We start from the raw sequence: 22697 nt of genomic DNA on the forward strand, positions 1-22697 counted from the left end.
CGCCCATCGAGCCGAAAATTACAAAATCTTCTAACTTTTTTTTCATTTTCGCGATACGAGGGCGGAATACATCGAAAAATATTTAATATCGTAACGCAACATTCGACTTGGCTCGAGTCTCGAAATTACAAGGCGAATGTAATAAATTTCGCGCAAAAGAGGAATTGCAATTTTCAAATTCTAGAACACCAAGTGCGTGGTACTTTTTATTATCGTGCACATTTGTTGCGCGAGCCGCGTTATTACGGAGGACTTAATCCCTCCCTCTTTCTTTTCTCGTATCTCTCCTCCTTTCGTCAATTTCGAAGTAAAGTAATCTGGGATTACATCTTAATGAAAATTTAGATTAGAGGAGAGATTACCCGTTTCCCTTTTTAAATAAACGAAGATCTATCCGCGTGAAAGGAGAACTTGAAGAAAAAAAAAAAAAATAAAAAATTGCACGAGAGATTTTACAAATTTCAAATTGATTTAACGCGATAAATATTAGTCGCGCCACTTAAGTACGCGAGAGACAGGAATTTCTTCGAAGCATCGATTAAAGAGGGAGATAGATTAATTCGATTTAGAGTTACGCGCAAGAATAATAGAAATTCTTGCTTCCCAATCCCGCCACTTGTACGAAATCACTGATTAATCGAGGACAAATAAAAATATTAAATCTCGTTACATTTCGCGATATTTCAAACTTGAGACGATCGTGTAACCAAATTCAGTTCCGAAAATTATCGTACGGGATGGAGATGTGCACGAGGAACGAATCGCCTCTACGCGACCTTCTTCGTTCTTCCCGAACAGAGCTCGATCAACAATTCTCGTTGTAATTCGGGAAAGATGTTCAATCCCGTGGAGTTACCCTTTTCGAATCTCGATAAGAACGGAAGAATAATCTCGGTTATGCTTGGAATCGAACCGAAGTGAAATCCACCGTACGAAAACTGACCGAAGAAATAACGACAAATTTCCTTACGTTTCCTTCGCCGAGGATAGGAAAGAAACTGGATGGTGAAATATGGATGGGTTGAATCGACCGCGTTCGGTCAGCAAAGTTAGAAAGATTGGGAACAGGAAGAAAATGTCCTCGGTTTTTTCTCTCTCTTTTTTTTTTCCTACCATTTATAAGCGTAAAAATTTTACCGCTGCGTTTCATTCCAAGTGAATACGGGCAAAGAGCGGCGATAAATTATTATATCCTTCTCTTTTATCTCCCCCTCCCTCGATGTAAACGCGAACAGCGGTTTAAATCGCGTTGTCGCGTATCAACGCTTCAAAAGTCCAAATTTTAATTTTTATCGCCCCGCCTCGCCTCTTTCGTGCTTCATCCATGTCGGCGAGATTTGTTGACGAGCGTGAAATAGTACGAAATAAATCGTTTGATTTTTCAACGGAGAAGGTTGTACACGCTCTTTCTCCGCATTATTCAATTCGCTCGCTCCCCTCGTTTGTCCATTACATATCGAATTGTCGCGTAACGAATTTTAGGAATCGTATCGAACGTGGGATAATTCCAAGAGATCGACCGCGAACCGACGGATGGTTTCGTTTGTTACACATTTACGTTTGTCGCTCGTTACGAAAATTTAACCGCATAATAAATTATCGAGTACGTTTCGTGTATTTTTTACGGGACGCGCAATTTCACGCTCGATATACGAACGGTTTTTCCCCCCAAATATTCTCGAAATTACACGCCTTTGTCCATTACCTCGTCGAAATACCTTCGTTTAAAATATAATTCTGTTGAATTCTTTACGGGAAGATGAATTATTGAAACGCTGAATAAAAATTACTGTTTAAAATATCACGTCGCTAAATTTTCCCGCGATACGAGATATAATTTGGAGATATAGCAAGAGATATAAAAATAGACGTGGATATTCGTAAATTTACCAGAACTTTGTCAAAACGAATGCGCGATCACACGCGTCCCACGTGCAAACGTCATAAATCAAACGTCGTAGTCTCAGTTACGTTCCAAACATATTACAAACACCTCTATTAATATAAATCATATCGAGATGGCCTGTATATCGCCTAACCCCGTTTTGCGCGAATAAATATCCACTGGGGAGAGGAAAAAATTATTCCTCTCGCTCTCCTTTATGACATCGCTCGAAAAAAAGACCCCTCGATCTTTATCGCGATAATCAAAGAAACGACGAAGGAAAAGAGAGAAAGAAAAAAGAAGAAAAATTCGTTCAATATTCACGTAAGGTGGTAGTTGGCGGCGAAAGAAAAAGAAGAGAACGATCGACGTTTATGTACCCAGGATGGATCGATTTCCCCCTCCGTTTCGATACGCCGTGAATGGGCGAGAAAAGGCGTAAGCAAGCAGTTGCACGTGTTTGCACTGAAACGGGTTTCTTTTCGGTCGAACAAGTTCTTCCCGCTTGGGACCCACGGAAATGCCTTCGATCGTGTAAGCTCTCCTCGGATACGTGTCTCCCAGTTTTTCCTCCCGCGAATCCTCCCGCCTGGCCTCGATGGGAAAGTAAACCTCTCTATTGTCGAGAGAGTGTGTCATTGTTGCGTTAACAGGTTTTGATCCTCCTCCCTCCTCCCTTATCCGCGATCGGGCCGTTTTCCACGCCGAAAAGTTCCACTACGAACGTTCCGAGATTCTAAAAAATTCGATTTTTCTGAAAATTCGTCTCAGAAAGATTAACCGTGCGAGACGAGTGTTATTAGGGATGGATTTTAATCGACGAGTTGAACGATACACGGGATGGGATAATAATTAAATCGATCGCTTCGCCATCAATTTTACTCGTCAAATCACGATACGACGTGTGTGTACGAAATCTGTATTATGAATATTTCTGAACGGATAAATAATAATAATAATAGTTATAATTAATAACGAACATGTGGGTATCGTGGAATGTATTAATAAACAAGATTGATGGACGTAAATTATTTCATGAATAATATTATAATTATCGGAGAAGGTTAATTAATACGATTTGACATCGACTGCCGATTATTAGATGTCGCGTTTCTCCGTCTCGACAGAGAAAAATCGCATCGTGGTATTGCGCGATTCTCCACTTTCACTTTGAAAAAAAAACTCGCCACCAACAACGAAGCGCGCTTTCTCGTGGAAAAAGGAAAAATTGCTCGCAGCGAGGAATTCGGCACGGACAGCCAGTCGATTAGACGCACCCTTATTTTCGAAAAAGCGTTTCTCTTTTGAAAATAATGGAACCATTCTCGTGGTCTCGAAAAACCATTAACGGAGACTTTAAAAGGCTCGCGCCCCAGTTCGCCCCAGCGCGATTTAAGTCCACTCTTACGATTCCGACCGAACGATTATTTCCCTCTTCCTTCCCACAAAGCAACCGCGTTTTTAACTCGGCCCCCTCCTCGAACAACCGGAAAGAGTTTGTCCTCGATGGAAAACTCGAAACCCGATTCGAGACCATCCGTAATCTTCGTACGCGAGTTTGAAAATCGAAGAAATTAAAGGATTAATCCGTGAGAGAAAACGTTTTACCGGAAATTCGAGCTGGTCTTTTCGAGACTCGTTCGTTACCTCGTGACCTTGTTTCTCGATTATCGCCACCCCATGAATCCGTCCTCCTTTATCCTCGGCAAATCGATTCGCGATCCCGAGCGGTTCCGCTTTCAAAGAGAGTGGGAAAACTCGGTTTTTTTCATCGTACACGAGCGGTTCTCGGTTGGTATTCGGAATCTCGGAATTTGCATAATCAACCATCCATCTTATACCGTGGATAGGCGCCAGTACACAAATCACCGTGATCACTCGGCGTCCTATTATTTACGACAACCGGTGTGCAAATGCGAGCGCTAAATCATCCGCGATGCGTTTCACTTTTCCACGCAAGTGCATTTAATTTCTCTCTCATCCTCTGATCCAATAAAAGTAAAACGAATCTGACCGTTTCTTTATCGCGACGAACAGAGCGGTAAAGTTAATAATTATCCTTTTTTTAGCGTTCGTACAAGGATACGTTTCTCCGCCGATCCGACCGATAGTAATTCTGTAGGATTAAATTCGTTTGATCATCTCGTTTCGCTTCGTTTCTTCCTTCTCCCCCTCCCCCATTCTTTTTTTGCTCCAAGAAAACCTTTCGCCCGGAAATATTTATTTTTCCACCCGTTTGCTCATTTTTTAACAACCCGTCGATTCCACAATACTGGAAACGACGAACCGGTATATACAGCTGAAATTCGTATTGAACGTTATTTTGGACCTGTGCCAAGTGTTTCTTCTCTCTCGCGCGTGCACCATTACCAACACTGACCTGCTTTTGTATATATAGTCCTGGTTATTTACGTCCCCGGTACCCTCTATTAATTACTACTTCAACGAGCGTATTTAGGCCTGTGAACAAAGAAGGGGAGAACGGGAATAAACGGAAGAGTTTCTTCGCCTAATAACTCGCAGCGTTTTGTGACAGTGTTCTCTTTCGCCAACGAGTGAATCTATTGCTCTTTATCGCTGAATTTATATCCCACTGTTGGTTACCGCCAAGAGTTGGAACGACTCGAATAAAGTAAACAATAAATTTTTCCTTTCCAAAAATGAAGTGAAATTTTACTTTTCGAACGGAGATATAAACGAGAGTGTGTGTATATATATATATATAAGGGAATCGACGAATTTTCAAAGATAAAGAGATACAGAGATGGCGGAGAAAGGGTCGCAGGGAGAAAGATTTACGGTGGCAAGGAAAGGCGAGAATGCGAGAAAAACTTAATTTTCCGGAAGAGTATCCGTCTTTCGGTGGAATTGCGGCGAGCCAATGAAGTCGTTTGTATTTTTCATCGGGCTCGAATTGACTTTTTATCCTCTCCCTTCTCCCTTCCACTGAATACCCCCGACATTCGACCGATCTTAAACTTTTCTTCGACTCGATAAAACTCGCGAGATCGCCGTTATCGCGGCAATAAAAAGAGTGGAGAGAACGAGGCGAATTCGGAGTTAACGAAACGTTAATAACGAATGGTCGAGAAAATCGCGTCGAAAGGGGGGAGTGGAATAAATTCGTAACGCGAGTTTAGAATCGTCACGTGTGTTTCGGCAGACAATTGTTATTCGACTCGCGAACGTACGGTACGAATTCCGACAAGCGACTGACGCTCGTCGCATGACAGAGTAGCGCGATTCGAAGCCGCGTTCGATGGCGATATTTTATCTACCGTATCAAGGATTACGGATGCGCAACGTTTGGCGCAATGATGGAAAAATTTCGTATGGTTAAAAATTCCGCGGGGTTATCGCGGCTTGCGGCGAAACAAAAAAGTGAAATACGGTTAGCAAATTTAATTGTTATTCGAAAAATTCGTTCGTTTCGCGCGGAACGAATATACGTGTGTTGTTGTTGTTGTTACGTGTACACAATATAGAGATAACGTGTTGTGCAATCCGGGGCTAGACAAGGGCTATTAATAGAGTTAATAAGTAAATTTCTAAAGCGAGTGTAGTAGGAAGGAAATTGGCTAGATTAGATCTCACGTCCGACTCCTTACTTCCCCCTTCCCACTCGCCGTAGTAGATACAAGGGCCGTAGTGGCGACGTGGAGTGAGAAATGGCTGATCCATACAGTCTCCTTCCACCGTTACTCGGCTAACCTGGCTGCCAGGGCCTGATGTACAGCTCTGTCGGCTGATTCATGCGATCCGTTACAGGACGTACTCGTTCGTACTCGCGTCTGCGTCCCGTCTTTCGAGCACGCGATCGTCCAAGCGGCGAGCGAGAACAATTTTTTACAAATATTACCACCCGTTCCACGAAAATACAGTTATTTAAACAACGAAGGGGAAATTAACGGAGAGTTTGGAGAAGCCCGCGTTATTATCCGATCTTTTCGGTGTTTTTTTTTTTGTTTGTTTCGTTTCGTTTTTTTTTTTTATTCGACGGGACGAGGTAAATGTCGAGCGCAGCTCGGGTATTTATACGTCTGGCTGCTAACAATCGCTGACGAAACGCGAATGCTCAAACAAAGCCGGGGATGCCGGTGGAATCGGAAATTTCGAGGCGAGCTTGCCTTTAACGTATCTGCTCGTGCACACTTAAATGGAACGCTCGATAAATAGTCGATAACTCATAGGAACGCGGCGAGGAGACGTCCTTTGAGAGTCGGAATCAAGTGGAGCACGAGGCGGGTTTGAATAATGTTTATCAGCGTTCTAAAACTAACTCTCAACGTCGCGGCCCGATTTGAATACGAAAGCGATTTTCGACCCTTGTATCGATCCCTTCCTGACAAGGGGGATCGCGGTCAGAGATCGATTAGTCATTAGAGAGGGAGTTCTCGATCCTCTCCCTCCAACGCGATGCTCCCTCGACCGGCTCACCCTCCCTCCCTCCCTCCCTCCTTCGTATCTCCAGGGAGCCATTCTCATCATCAGTCTCCTTGTCCCAGAGCACGGATTACACGGTCACTGAATTCGTAAGTGAAACCGTCTCCGCCTTTATCCGAATCCCTTGCTTCGATCTCCTTGTCGACCAAGTATTATTCGTAATGGCGCGCGTCTCGCGTCCACCGCTTATTCGACCCTCGCGATACAATAACGTTCATCGATTCCAGAGGATTTTGAAACGATTAAAAGTATATCGAGGCTTAGAAGACATCCTTCCACGTATGACCGAATATCGCCGCTCTCGTTTCTCGAAAAATGGTAAGATAAAAATGTTTTCAATTCCCTCGCTTGCGTTAATTATTATACTCGTGAAAAAAAAAAGTTTAACCTTTCTTTATCTTTTCGAGTAATAAAAATGTATATATAACGACGTAATATCGTAATTCTTGCCGCTTATCTGATCTCTGCCTTATGTAAGTAACGCCTCCTGCTTCGCGATCGATCCTCCCTTATCTGAACGATAATATAGAATACGAGGGAGTAGAAATCAGAGACGGTAAAGTTGCACGTACGCCACGAAAGCTCAAGATTCGTGGTGGAAGAAGAGTGGAAGGTTTATAATCTGGAGATCTGTGGAAATTTATCGGCCGTTCCAAACGTTGACAAGAAGCAATTACACCGGGCGCGAGGCGAGATACCCCTGCATACAACCCGATTAAACATCGCTGGATAGTAGGATATATCTGCGTACACGCAATAATCGTTGCTCAACCAGGAGCGACGTTTACCACGCGCTGATACAGAATTACCAGACATTTTATTTCACGATTCTTACTTTACACAGTGAAACCGAGGGAAGCCAGATTTTTATGGATAAACAGTGATCTGTATAGAAATAAAAAGTATTTAAAAATTATTCGACGAACCATGTCGAAAATCGATATAATCCTTCAACGATTTTTTATTAAAGAATATACCAAAGATTTTATTTCTTACTTCTATGTTTTTGCCGAACAGTGTTTCTCTGATTTTTATGAATAAAGAATGAAACTATCCATAAAATTATTCAATTAAAGAAAAATGATCTCGAAAACCGACATAATCCTCCAACGATTTTCTATTGAACAATATATCAAAGATTTTATTTCTTATTTCTATGTTTGTTCCTCGGATTTTTATGAATAAAGAATGAAACTATCCATAAAAATTATTCAATTAAAAATTATTCAATTAAAGAAAAATGATCTCGAAAACGGATATAATTTTCGAACGATTTTCTATTAAAGAACATACCAAAGATTTTATTTCACGATTCTTACTTCTACGTTTTCGTCGAACATTGTTCCTCGGATTTTTATGAATAAAGCACGATCCATAAACTATCCGTAAAATCATTCAATTAAAGCGACAAATAATCTCGAAAACCGATATAATCGGCTGGAACGAATTTTCTATCAAAGAGTATATTAGGTGTCACGAGTTAATAAAGGTTGGATTTTAAGATAAAGTAACGGGATCCCAGTCCTATTATTCAAGAATCGATATCGGGGAGGGAAAATTTTCGACGAGATCCGCGTTTCAGGAAAAATCTAAAATCCGTGCGATCCGATGACGTTTAATTAGACAAAAGAGAAGGCAAAACACGGTTAACGCGCTACGACCGACCATAAACTGCGCCCACAATCTTCTACGGTGAGCTTAAACGATTTTCACCCAGGACGATAAAGAAAAAAAAAAGAAGAAGAAGGAAGAAAACGGAGCTCGCTAACCTGAAGCTTCTCGCTCGTATCTCGGTCGAAATGAAAGAGAATCAACCACCACCGTCGACGAGCCACCAACGTAACGCGTCCCGCTTAATAACAACTGCAAGTGTACATAAACGATGATGTAGAATCTAATTAGAGGCTTGTCGAGCCAGTTACCTGCTACGACTATTCTCTTCTCGACGAGCAAAAAAAAAAAAAAAATATGTGAGAAAGTAGCAAAAATATAGCCTCGAGCTTAGCTCGATTAACCGCCGAAGATCTTGAACCTTTATTTAATTAATTGCGTGATTATTTCTTGGGAAAATATAAATACGGTTTACCCGAGCTTCCGGGTGTAATTAATCGAATCGGAGATTTCTTTTTCCTTTTCTTTTCTCAGTTATAATATTAGGTTGTTCAACGTTATAATATAATACGGGGAGGAATTGCGCTATAAGTAAATGTATAAAGTGAAGGCGAAATATCCGGGGAAACGTTGGTACATAGTTACATTTTATCAGAGGCAGCAATAACGTTCCCTGCTTTAACGAAATCAAAGAAGATATATAACTTCTGGCCCCCAATTTATTTGGGAAATATCTCCGTTAGTGTATTAACGGAAAACGAACGGAGAAATAGGGGGACAAAAATGATCGTGCAACTATACATATCTGTGTTTCAACAAGAAGATTTAATTTCGTCAACTTTGTATGTTTCCCTTATCTCGTAGTATATAAATATAAAACAAACTGAAGTCCTATAGGACGTTCGTAGATATATATATATAAAAAAAGAAAAAAGGAGCGAGAGTTCTCTCCATAAAAAGATCAAAGTTTCTTCATAAAATCGCATCGAGTAGAAATTAACTGGCTTCCCTGAAAAACTCTTACGGATCCAGGAAGAGAGATCCGGTTTACGAGTTCGAACGAGTATTATCTCGTATAAAATCGGCCGTGATAAATCGATCTCTCGATCTTGATTAATTAAAAAGTTGGTGACTCGAACGAATGGAATAACAGAAGGGCTCGTTAAGGACGAACGTGAAGCGGAAACACGAGTCTCTAATTAGTTGGAAATTAAATTAATACGGTACAGCTCGGTGGTAATTAAGAATCGAGTAAATTTTGTATAAAAAGAAAAAAGGAAAAGAAACGACCATTAACCGATGCGCCAACACTCGGCCAAATAATTATCGCGCCATTTCGATTTCGACCGAGAAGTTTGATCCCCTCCTCTTCCTCCGAACTCGTTCCTCTGAATGAAACATCATACGTGAAATATCGTTGGAACGGCGCGCAACGAAAAGAAAGCGAGGATTCTGGGCGTCGAGTATCCGGCCATCTGCCCCCCTTTTTCAAATTTCGTTGACGCGCGAAAAACGATCGATCAATTGTATTTATCTTTCGTTCCGTTGTCTCTTTTTCGCGCGTTCATTCTCACGGCGATACCGGCCTAACGAATCGAGAAGAATTTAATCGTACGAACAGAGGGGGAGGGGCTGGTTAAACGAGCGAGCTCGCTTCTTACTGGGTGCACGGCAAAATTCAATTAAGACCGGCGGAAGAAAGATGGTCGCGGATTTGTTAACGCAAATTGAAACGGAGGGGGAGGGGAAAAAAAGGCGAGGGAAAACGGGTTATGCATAAAACATGAACGAAACAAGGATTTCCATTTCTCGTGCCGATGATTTCGAGTAGAAAGAAATTATCCTCGACCATCCTTCCCTTCTTCCCCCGAATGATCGCAAAACGGGGCTTTCGAAGACTGAAACTTTGCGAAAGGAAAAATATACCGGGCGAAAAAACATTGGAGAGAAACGAACTTTCCTGTCAAATCCGCTATACTCATTGCTCGATCATTAATAAAAATCACGACACGTCCATTAAGGAAGGGTAGGGGCCATGCGACGTGGGAAGCCGATAGGTCGCAACATTAATTTCGAACCGACAACGGGCCGAGTCGGGTTGAAAAAGTTGAAAAGTTTGGAGAACTCCACCACTCGCTTTCACGAAATCGAAGATCGTCGATCGAAGCCATTTTTTCGACATTGCACGAATTCCAAGTTGCTCACTTTTTCTCTAACAAGAAATAGGGAGTCTAGGGAGGGGTACAATTTAAGGAAGAGGTGTCTCCCCCGAGGATCGATTCAGGTGCTCATAATGCTAGGAAACTTTGGAACGGACGGTTCTATAAAGCTCGCGAGGGGATCGCAACGACGCGCTGCGTTTTCGAGGTTCCGTTTAAAAAGCGGAGCGTGAACGAATTTCTAACGCGATGTATTATTTTAATGCGCAGTTTCGACATAACTTTATCGACAAGTTTATCGGCATTTAACCATAATGTATACCGTATAAAGTCTCCATAAACAAGCCCGAATTGTTTACGTACTTAAACGCAAAGCCTGGGCAAAAAGAGGGAAGCCCGGTTAAATGGATAATCGATAAATTTTCGTGTCACGGCACGGTAAAATGCACGCGTGACAAATTATATTGCGCCGCGCATAGAGGCCGATCTTTTATTCCCGCTTATTTCGATAATAATAATGGGGATATGATATTTGGAAGGAAATACTCGTGAATTCCAATTTTATTCGCACGCAAGAAACGTCGTATTCGTCATTTTCATCAGAAAGCAAGTTTGCGGAAGAGAATTTTTCGTTTCGACTTTATTTTTGGAAACATACGAATTCGTAAAATTGCAACGATAACTTAGTTTCGTCCAACGTCACAAGAATCGTAAGAGTAGCGAGAGTGGATCGGTTCGTCGCATTATAAATATTCCACGACACTCGATTTCCACCTCGTCTTATCGGGACTCGAACTATCGGGAAATTTATAATGAATACTCGAATGGAGGATTGGCAAGATTGACCCGAACGAGTCGGTGTAATAAAGCCTCTCACCCACTTTAAAACTCCAGCGTCCCTTTCCTAACGCGATCTCCGGATAACAATGAATACGGAATTCCTCCTTCTTTTTTTTTTCTCGAAATTAATAAAACGGATCAAATTTTTCTTCCCCTTTTCCTCGTCGAGAAATTTTCGCCTACGAATCTACGAAATCTACGAAATTCGTGCGATAATATTTAGCTTGATAAACCGTAGAAAATTTCTAAGAAACCTGGATGATGTATCGTTCGCATCACACATCCGATATACGAAACGATCGATGTTGATATACAACGTCGTAAAATTGAGGGTCAGATTTATTACGGACTTGGCTACATTCGAGAATAAATAACTTGACAAAGTCATAAGAATATATCACGTGAGAACGTCATAAATCAACCCGATCTCGACCCGTCCTCTCTGTACTCTTAAACTTACGCATTTCTTTTTCTTGTTTTACGGATCATATTTCACGGTACGCTCCTCCAGTTCGCGAATCCACGAATTCTTATTGCCACGACTCTGTTTTTAATTAATCCGTCATCACGGCGAAGAAAAAAACTTCCTGGACAAAAACAGCTGAAGCAATCGACCTCGATTCGCGTCCAATTCGAGTATACGGATCGGCCATTCCTCGAGAAGGATAGGAATCGAAATGGAGCGAACGGAGTAAATAAGAGGCGAATAAAAGGAAGGAAAGCGGGTAGCGGATTCGGATGGCGGAAGGGAAGGTAGACTGGCAGACGGGGGAATAAATAAAGTTAACTGCGCCTCGGAGCAGCATCGGCGGCAGGTTCCAGGCCATTTCTATCCGGCAGGAGTCGGTAAACAACGCCCGAAATCCTGATCCGGAACGCTCGCCGCAGCATTAACACCCAAGTATGATATCGAGGAAGGGGATACACCCTCGCCCACCCTCCGTCCGCGGTTGCACAGCCGCAGGCCGCTGATTCACGTGACGACAGCGCGTTAAAACGGGGGCCAGGCGCACGTGACGACGTTAAACGTTTTAAACTCGTTCGTTAAACGGCGAAACCGGGCCAACCGCTCGAAACGAAAACGGCCCGACCGTAAATTTCCCTATTCCCCGTATTATCCGACTCGTTATCATTTTAATGTCCGAAAGAAGGGGGCGAGGGGAGGAAGTTGGGCCGCGCCAAATAGCCCGGCGAGGTGACGAATTCATGAATATAAAGCAGCTCCCCCGCTCTCCTCCGTCCTCGTCGTCGACAGAATTCCTGATACTCGCCAAACTCCCGTTTTTTCTTTCGCCTTTCGCTCAACTTCAACGCACCGTATAATTTCGCGAGAGGATATTTCGCCCGCTCTCCTCCCTTCCCCTGCTGTTTCTTCACACCACCAGCTTCCCGTACCAAATAACGAGAGATCTATGATGGACTTGAACAAGCTTAAAATGTAACGCGCGTGAGAATTTGTATCGGCGTTGCATGCGACAGCGTCAGGGATATTGAATTCGTGGAAACTGATCCACGATCTAACGTCACTCCGCGATACACGATATCGCAGGTTTAACTTTTGGATCGTACCTATGTACGAGAATATGCACGAGTAAGAGAAAAGAAGGATAAATCGATAATCGTAAATCAATGAATCGAGGATTTCGGGCGGATTTCTCGCAAGGACAGAGTGTCGATAACACGGCTGTTATCGCGCAATTGGAATCTCAAACGATCCTGCGCGCTTTTAAAACACATGATATCCGTGAAAATGTCGAGATTCCTCGGACCACGTACGTGAATCCACGTACGGATATTCTGAAATCGTTTAAAGTCATTTTCTCGGATCCCACCGGATCCCGCAACGCTCTCCGATCCGAGAATGAAGGAAATATCGCGTGGGATAATACGATCGTGTTTCTCGTTTTCCTATCTTTTCAATCTTTTCCTCGTGTACGGCAAAATATCGCGTAATTAGTAGAGCGTATTATTCAACGAATAAATAGGAAGAAGGAGGAAAAGAAGAAGAAAAGAAGTAGAGACCGGCTCGTTATCCGAATCTTCCCCGCGTACGAGTGAGCGATCCAAAAAAGGAAACGGCTTTGTGTATTTTCATCTAACGAATTTCACGAGCGCATCGCAAAAAAAAAAAAAAAAGAAAAGAAAAAAAGTAACTCGATTTCGCGATGAGAAATCCTAAGCACTTTTAGAAAATAAAGCGTATTCAGCGATGCAACGAGTTCACGTTTGAATAACGGAATAATTAGAGAGCTAAATAATAATATCTGCATAAATTAATTGTTAATAAACACGAGATTTCTATGTAACTAATTAAAGACTTTGTCGTGAAAATCCAGCGAGAAGGTAGAGAAAGTCACACCGTTAAAATCATTTTTTCGATTCATCCCGATATCTCGATCCATTGCCGAGCTACAAGGAGTTGAATTTTCTATAGCGCTCAACGCGGAATAAGCCCACGCGACACGGTGACCTACATTTTTCCTGAAAGTGCGTAAACTACTTTCAAGAATCGCGTCTGCCACTCGTCTGGAATTTGAGATAGGTCAAACGGTGAAGCGAGCGAGAGGTCCGAATAAGCGACGAGTACGAAGATGCTAAACGATTAAAAATTATCCATCTCTTTACACGACGATATCTCGGGACAGGAAAGTCGCATCGACGTGGATCGAAGTGCACTTTAAAGGGGAAGCTTCCGCGTTTCCAACGATCCCTCGTTCGTTAATTGGAAGTCGTTATCTTCCGAGTTATAGCGGTTCAAAGTTTTCCGAATTTTAATACGGTTTAATACGCGCGGTTTTAAGGTAAATCGTAGACACTCGCAGTTGCTGGCTAATATTAATAAGAATATGCGATATCTAATAACTGGAAATAGTAAAAATCCCGATCGAGCGAAATTTCATCCAACTTCCCTTCCCCTCGTCGTTACCGAATATTAATTGCGTTCTTCGGGCCGATAGATCGTGTCCTTCCTTACCAACGAGCATCGCGACCGTTAATCGCCCAACAACCAAGAACCTCTTTTTGGCGCTCGGTGTAACGCAACAACGTAGCGAAGAAGCTCATCGGCTGTGCTTCGCCAATGGAATTTTCTCCCCTCGTTAATTATAAACGGTGGCCGCGTTAACGCGCAAACGGACCCGTGAAATTGTTAACGCGTTTCTTACCGCAATCCCTAGAGTGTGCGGATTATCGTTATAACCACCGCGACAAATCACTCGCTTAAGTGACTTCGCGATGTCGGTTTAATTTGCATTAATTTCAGAGGGGCGGTGGAATAGCGATGGTGGTTAAACCGAGCGGCGGAAAGGATGGGAAGGGAAAAAAAAGAGCGGCGAGAAGTTGAGCGACAGGGGCGGAGGTGGACGGTAGACAAAATAATGAAAAATTACAGGTGAGGATAAAGCGGGAAGAAGCGGAGTAGGGGGTAAAAAGGAAACAAGTGGAGAGTGGGGAACGAGAAGGAAAAGGGCGTGCTGCGTAAGAAGCGGCGAATGAAATTAACAGAAAAAGCAGATGGTTGGGGGAAGGATAAAGATGATTTAAAATGGAAAGAGAATAGGAGAAAGGGGAGAGAGAAAAGAAAAGGGAAACGGTGTGCGCAATTAAAGATTTTAAGAGCAAATACTATGCTAATACATCATTAGCGAGTAACGGTGCTTCGATGTTGAAACACGAGAGCGAGAGGCCAGCAAAGGAATCAAGAAAAAGAGAAAACTACGCGCGCGGCGCTCGCCTTTTCGTGGATGAATTATACGCGACTTTTGAATATTTGAGTCCAAGTTGCTATTGTTGAAAAAAGGAAATGGGATTTGCAATGTTTACATATTGAAGATGGTTGTCGGATTAACCGTGAAAAATGATCTATGAAAAAATGGTGGAGCAAAAAAAAATCCATAGATATGTTTATACATGATATACAAGCTGAAAATGGATTGTAAAAGCAATGGATTGAAAAATATAGGACGTCGATTTTTTTATTTTCTTTTTTTTTTTTTTGTACAAAAAGCTTCCTCTCCGAGAAAATCAAGTTTGAAAACTTGGAAAATACGCTCCACGTTTCGATTTGCTTTTATCGGGAACGTCAGCTACGATATCGTGATAGACAAATAACATTTATTCGAGATAGATCCGCCTCGCTTTTGCAAGATTAAAGATAATTAAAGAAGGAATTTATCGAACGTGCCTATCTAATATGCAATTCGTTCGTCTTGCTGGAAGCATGTAGCATGAATAATTAGGACGAGCCGAGTAATTAATACGAGACGTAGCTTTGAAAATCCACCCACCGTTTCTGAAAACGGAACGCGGTTTCCCCTTGGAACGATCCGTTTTACCCGGGAAAAATTACGCTTTAAAGAAAATGTAGAAGCTGCGAGCTTGGCAATTAACGATAACGATAGGCATCTTTAGCTCGATATACTTTAGCTGGTGCGATTCAATCGTCCGAAAGCTCCGCGAGCAATTCGTTTTTCTCGTAAAAGAATAATTGTTGCGCGTTAAAAACTGCGTGGAAGGGGCATGCACCGAATGGAGCATCGAAACGTTAAAACTGAAAAAATTTACGAGTCCACGTTGCAAATTTTCTCGCGGAATCAAGCGTTCCGTGCAAGTTATAAAATATTTCTTATTAATTTCGTCGAGTGTTTGTCCCGCTCTATTATGGTTTATTTATAAGATACGATATATTTTTTATGAAAAGAAGGAAATTTTTAAAGCAAAAGAACGGAAAGTTGATGCGTGGAAGATGAAAAACGACGGTGCAAAGGTTTAAAGCTCTGTTCAAATTTAATGAAATCGGATCGAGAAGATAGCTGCAAATTATTATACCGCGAGAAATATCTTTTCCCGTTTACTCGGCCGTATAATGCTAATCGAGCAAACAAACACGCGAGAAAGAACGTTTATCGTGCATAATTAAATCTTCGAATGAAATCGAATCTCGAGCAACTCCCTCGATCAATCTTTTCATTCGAACCGTGATCTCTAAATTTGTTTGAACTTTTACCGTGGAGGGAAAATTGATTTTTTTAAAAAAATTCTCCGATAAATAAACAAAATATCTCGATCATAAATAAAATGATGCTTTCTGCGAGAAATATTTTATCGCGTATAAAATTCACTTTCATTTCACGCGATAAATCGAGTAACAAATTAATCGATAAATATGATAAATGAATCAGGGAAAATAATTTGTCGAGAATTATTAATTCGATATAATATAATGGATCCGAAACACGATGTATTAGCTTCGCGTTAATAATTTTCAATAAAATCGTTTTAAAGTAACGTGAAATTTCCTTTGAAACGAGTACATATATATATATATATATATGAAATTTACGAAATATTTTCTCTTATTGAACTCCGTGCGTGGCTCAAATCACAAATTCATTTTCATTTTCACTCGGCTCCCTTTCCGTTATTCTCAAAATAATGCACGATTTCGCTAATATTAACGCGAATTACCCGGCCAATATAGAAGGGTTGAATAGGAAAGGGAGCTTAAATAATACATTTTCGGATATATGACGTAAATGCAATTATAATTTACCCCGCCTGTCGCGCCACTTTGAATAACTATTTGCATAAAGTAGAAGCGAACTTAAACCGCGAGTCAAATTAATGGGCAGGAAAATTAAATGGGGAAGTAGAATTAACGAAGATATACAATAGATATACCGCGAGAATAATCCTGTAAACATTAACCGATCGTCCGAATTATTCGTCACAGAACAGCGACGCGAGAGTTAAAATTCTTAAGACTCTGTACAAACTATCGAGAGACGAGATTAACTTAAATTGGAAATTTCTCGCGTTATCTCGCTTTGTTTCGTTAGAAGAAAGTTATACATAATTTATATCGTCCCTCAAATATTGTAGTTCGAAAAGCGGTATCGAGTTAAAAACTGGACGCCTCTCCAATTCGATCTAACTTATAATTAAAATTAATTTCCTTCTGCTTTTTTCACTCGATATTCTAAACACGTTCCGCTAACGCTTCACGATTAAATCAAACTTATAATTACGCTTTAACGTATCCTGATGACATCAATTTTGCATGTTGGAATCACAGTTGAAGAAATAAAACGAGTAAATCCAGCGAGTGAACTCGCATTATACGATTCCCATCCTTGTTTGCGTAAATGTTTTCGCGCTTGTACAAATTATTTACGCTTTTTCCTAGCGTTCCTTGCATCAATCGAAACGATTATTCAAAGGAATGGCCTGTGAACGACGCACGGCCAGCTCGTGCATTTATTATTTCTTGATCCATTGTCGCGAGAATGCTTCTTTGCTTCGATGAATCGCATCTACGCGGAAAAGCGCGCGTGACCGATTCGTTACGTTTTATTAATCCTCTTTCTTTCTCTTCCTTGGCTCGGGATCGCGCCGTAATTTATCGCCGTCGTTCCCAAATAGAGAAAAAATATCCTGCTAATATCTCCGCTAAAAACGAATCGCTCCGTCTGAAAATTGAATTTTCATCGTTCGACTTTTCCAATTCCTTTATCCGCTCTGTCAAATTTAAATACGTTCGCGTACATTCGTACATTCGTTCTTAGAAACTGTGCCGCGGAATAACCTTAATCGATCGAATATTATTAATTTTTTCTCCCCTTTTTACTCATCGACGAAGTCTCGACTCGTCCACGCTTCAGGTAAATCGTTCTTTTCCTTTCCTTCTTGCGAGACGTTTTCGTTTCAACGTATCCCCCCCAGCAGAAATGGAACTCGTATACGATTGAAATATGCATACAACGTGGCGCATGGCGTGGCACGGCAGAAAAACAAGATAATCGAGACACGTTTCTAACCGAATGTATCACTCGTGCTGATTTATCGCGCTGGTTTATATTTATGCTTTTATCCGGCAGAAAATTGGAAGGAGAAAGAAAGGGGAGAAGATTTGTACGGAGTCAGGTAATAAAGAAATCTTCGCTCGTTCTGTGTTTAAATTTTAGCGGAGGGAGATGTTATACGCGACGAAAGGGAAGAAAGAGCAGAAATCGGGATAAAATATGCTGGCAATTTCCCTTCTTAATATAAAGTATTAAGAATCATCATTGATCGCCGCTTCTCTCGCCATTCCAACGATTCTAACGTGGCTAGAAATTAACAATTGCCCTTCCCTTGAACGAATAATTAATATCGGAAAAATTGATAGTGAGATTTCTACGATTCCTTCGACGATCCGTTCTCAATCTCCTGCTGTTTTTCCGGAACGAGAAGAAAAGTATCGCGCCGTGATTAACATAAAACAATCCAAATTACCGAAAGCGCGTTATCTAATTTTAATTCCGCTCCCCATTACTCATTTGCCATAGTTGGATTAATTAATTATTATCCCGATCAACATCCCGCTCGATAAATCGTTATTCCGATGATTCCGCCGAACCACCGTGGTAACTAACCGGTGGAAATCTTTTTTTTTTTATTTTTCCCCTTCTCCCTTTCCTCCTCCACCGATAACGGGAATGATCGAGGCGCGATACGACGCGATAAAGCGAGCCATCGTTGTTAATGCGGGATTTAACGCGGAAATAATGCGAGACGTTAATGCGAACCGGAGGGATTTTCGCGCGTAAAACATCGGGTTTTGTTCGAGGCTCGGCCGAGCTTTGAACCGGCTGAAAACGTTTTCGAAAACCGTAACCTCCCCCCTCTTTCGAGGGCTGGTAAAACGGGTCGATTCGAGCGTGAGGGATCGAGAACCTCGTTGGATGAATATCGATGCGGCCGAAGTTCGACGATGGGTTGAATTCTGGGAGGAGAAGGGGAGAGAAGCGAGCATCGACCGATTTTTCATTTTTCGTGCGAAGGAAAGAATCAGAAAGGGGATTTCTTTTTTTCTCTTTTTCTCTGGAAAGGAAGATGGAATACACGATCGATTTTCACGTATCGAAGAATTTAAGGAACTGTAGATTCGGTTTGTTCTTTAATCAACGACGATTGATCGTTCGATCGTATCGCGATTAATAAATAAATCGGATTAAAAGTTTTAATCCGATCGATGGATTGATATATACGGGACACGTATGTTGGTTGAAAAATCAAGGGATTTCTCGTCGAGATTTCTCGTCGATTGGTTGGGAAAAAAAATAGGTAATTATTAAAAGTGTTCGTAACGGCGAAAGGTATTTTATTCGAAGCGAGAAAGACGAGGAAGAACGTGACACGAGCCGTTGTCACTTTCAGAGAGAATTATGCGAATTCGTGCAATAAAGGCCACAAACTTTCCGCGCATTTAGGATTAGCCGTGACAACCTCAAATTAAGCGGTCACGTCTCTCGTAAGAAGAATTTCACGTGAAATTTTCCCTTTTTCCCTTTTTTTTCATGCGAAATACGTCCGACACGAATCCTCACCTATTATTATAAAATTACACGCTCGAACAGAGCACGGGATATCGAGCACGTTTAACGTTATTTAGGAAATTTCAAACGAGGGGAAGAAAGGGGATAATTTTCGAACGAATATAGGGATAGGGAAAAAATAAATTCGTTGAAAATGTAGGCGAGGGAAGGAAGGTTTTATAAAAATCTGTCCCTACACGATCGAGTTCGATTCGACTTCCTTCTTCCTTAGAAAGGAAAACTTTTACATCTATACGATAATAAGAAGGCTTTTGGTCAGCTTTTGAAAAGTGCTCGAAACCTCGAAGGACTTACTGGCAAAGTTTAAGAAAAACGAACGGGGAAGGGAAAAGAGTAGAGGAAGAAAGAAGGTAGCAGCTTTTTCGAGAAACGGTTTCAGCTTGGATCTATTAATAAACGGGTTTCCCCCCCGAAGCTTTTTGTTATTCTCCTCGAATTAGGAGGGGGTGTTTAATTAAAGACGAATTGAAATTGAATCATCACCGCGTTGAAAGAAGTTTCCTTTAAGGGGAGAAGGGGAGGAAAGGAGTATTTTAGCGAAAAGAATATATAATTTTATACGCGGATACGTTGGAAGGTTTGGTTGAAGATTTTGGTCGGACAAGTATCTACGAGAAAGCTTGTTTTCTATCGCACGCTGCTCGAAGAAGTTTAGGTTACTCTCGAAGAATAATAAGCAACTCTGTAGGCAATATCGAAGTCTTGCAAGTCCTGAAGGACTGCACGAAAACTTTTTCCGATCTTGTCCATTTTCGAACTGCAGCGACAAGGGAGCACGGAGGGCAAAGCTTTAAAAGAGAAAGGCACTTTGAAAGTACGAGAATGAAATAAAAAAGGAGAAAGTCACGAAAGGGGGAAAGAACTCGAGAGAGAGTTATATTAAAAAAGTGTCGATACAACAACTGCTTATTTCAACCGTAAAATATATTTTCTTCTTTCTTCCTTCCTTTTTTCTTTTTCCTTTCCACGCGAACGAAATGAATATCCAGACGAATCGCCCGCGATATTTCCATTCGACGAGTCATTTTCACCTTACTTGGATCGAAAAAATGAAGAAGAATATTCGACAAAACACGGGAAAACTAGTTAGTTTAATTGTTGGAAACCGCGTTTCCTTTCGAAACGAGGGGAATTCGATCGCATCGACGGGATAACAAACAACTATTGGAGTGAAAACTAGTAGGACTTGGATTGAAAGTTTAAGAGACCGCCAATCTCTACTATTCCTATATATTAATTACACGTTAAACGATGGAAAAATATTTCGTACCCGATTAATTATACTCGATCGAATGCAAAATTTTCGCTTCGCTCTCCCCTCGAACGTATAATCGTTTATCTCGTTAAAATGCTATTTTTCTCCTTCGTCCTCGATTTGAACGGAAGGCGACGATCTTGCGTGTGCGTGAAATGGCGCTGCGCAGGGAATTTTTGGAGAGAAAACGAAATAGAAGGAAAGGATACGTGGATCGATTTTTGATGATTGGTTTCGCTCGAATTTAAAGTTAATTCGGTACTATATTTCGTACGATTAATTATGCTCGATCGAATTTTTCGAATCGAAAATTTTCGCTCTCCCCTCGAACTTGATATAATCTTTATCTCGTTAAAATGCTATTTTTCTCCTTCGTCCTCGATTTGAACGGAAGGCGATGATCTTGCGCGTGCGTGAAATGGCGCAGGGAATTTTTGGAGAGAAAACGAAATAGAAGGAAAGGATACGTGGATCGATTTTTGATGATTGGTTTCGCTCGAATTTAAAGTTAATTCGGTACTATTCTTATATATTAAACGACGGAAAAATATTTCGTACGATTAATTATGCTCGATCGAATTTTTCGAATCGAAAATTTTCGCTCTCCCCTCGAACTTGATATAATCTTTATCTCGTTAAAATGCTATTTTTCTCCTTCGTCCTCGATTTGAACGGAAGGCGACGATCTTGCGTGTGCGTGAAATGGCGCTGCGCAGGGAATTTTTGGAGAGAAAACGAAATAGAAGGAAAGGATGGGTCGATTTTTGATGGTTGGTTTCGCTCGAATTTAAAATCGGTACACGGATATGAGAACGGTTTGCGTCGAGGTACGCGCGATTACGTAAATTTCGCAAGGTGATTTCGAAGGGTTGGAGAAAGAGGATCCAAGGTGGAAAGTTGATCCACGCGTACGTCGATTACGTCGGTGGGATAATAAGCAAGTTCGTAAACCGATGTCGGGGACGAAAGCTGGAAATCCCCCGATAAAGTTTGCCGGGCGAAGTTTCGCGGAGAGTTCGGCGCACGAGAGCCCGGTTGCATTTCGGATGGAAAGTAGACGTAAAGGAGTAGCCGGATGCAAATTGGATTACGCGAGGCGAAATAAATGCAGCGGCGTGCGAATATGTGTCGAACGTAGGGGAGAAATTTACTTACGGCGTGCATGGCGCCCCCTCGTCGAGCTCCACTTTTACTAGAAATTACCCGTGTCTCCGTTTCGTACGCAGGAGAGGCTCGCAAAAGAATTTGCAATCAGCGCGCATCTCGTCAAACGAATGAAAATTCAGATCGTGTAAACAGAATTTCGTCCCCGTGTATTCATTACCGTTGTGCGTGGACAAGCTGAGATAAAAATCTCCCGTTTTTCCTTTTTTTTTTTCCTTTTGATCTCGATCGAACAAAGCCTCGTCTCCTCGACCGAGATACTCGAATCGAAAGGGGACAAAACGCGCAAGTTCTGAAATCGCGCGAGAAGGATCTGAAAATTTCTGTGCTCTTTCACGAGAAGCAATCGTCGAGGATAATTTACGCGCAAACGAAATTCGTAGCACTCTCTCGGATCGATTTGGACAACACAACCCTTTTCTCATTTCCGGGGCGCTCGTTCCAACTTGGCCCCGCGTAATTATGAAGCGAAACGTAGCGCCTGTGCACGTGCAATTTGTCACCGATCCCCTGCCTCTGCTCAAATATTCGCGCCAATCTCCTTCTAATTACTTCCTTCCACGATCGCGACCGAATCCATGATAAACGAACGATCGGATCCCGAGAGATTTCGAAAGATTTGCGGAAACGAATGGAGAAGAAGTGGGGTGTTGTCGTTGTTGAGAGCGAGTCGGGCGGAATGCGAACACAATTGGAGAAAAGGGATGGGAAATAAGGTTGATAAGCCGGGGGCGTCGAGGGGATATTGGTGTTTCCCTTGGATCTCCCAAGGTATGAGATGCTCGTTTACATCGACGTGGTAATAAGCCACGCTCGAATACACCGTCCAACCTTCTCGAGATCCCGAAAGGAACGTTATTGGAGAGTTTCTCGAGGAAATTCTCGTGTTATTTCGAGGAGAAGAGAATGAAATAAAAATGGAAAGCGAGGATGATCGTCAATTAAACGGACCGTTTTCCCCTTGA

General features: G+C 41.8%; 1 protein-coding gene across 6 annotated transcripts in view; it reads right to left on the bottom strand.

Annotated features, from left to right (window-relative positions):
* Positions 1 to 22697, bottom strand: part of LOC107995720 (alkaline phosphatase-like) — a 185718-nt gene that overhangs the window by 143560 nt on the left and 19461 nt on the right. The window lies entirely within an intron of this gene.

The sequence above is a fragment of the Apis cerana genome, linkage group LG12 (assembly GCF_029169275.1).
Source record: "Apis cerana isolate GH-2021 linkage group LG12, AcerK_1.0, whole genome shotgun sequence".
In the NCBI taxonomy this organism is placed as follows: Eukaryota; Metazoa; Arthropoda; class Insecta; order Hymenoptera; family Apidae; genus Apis; species Apis cerana.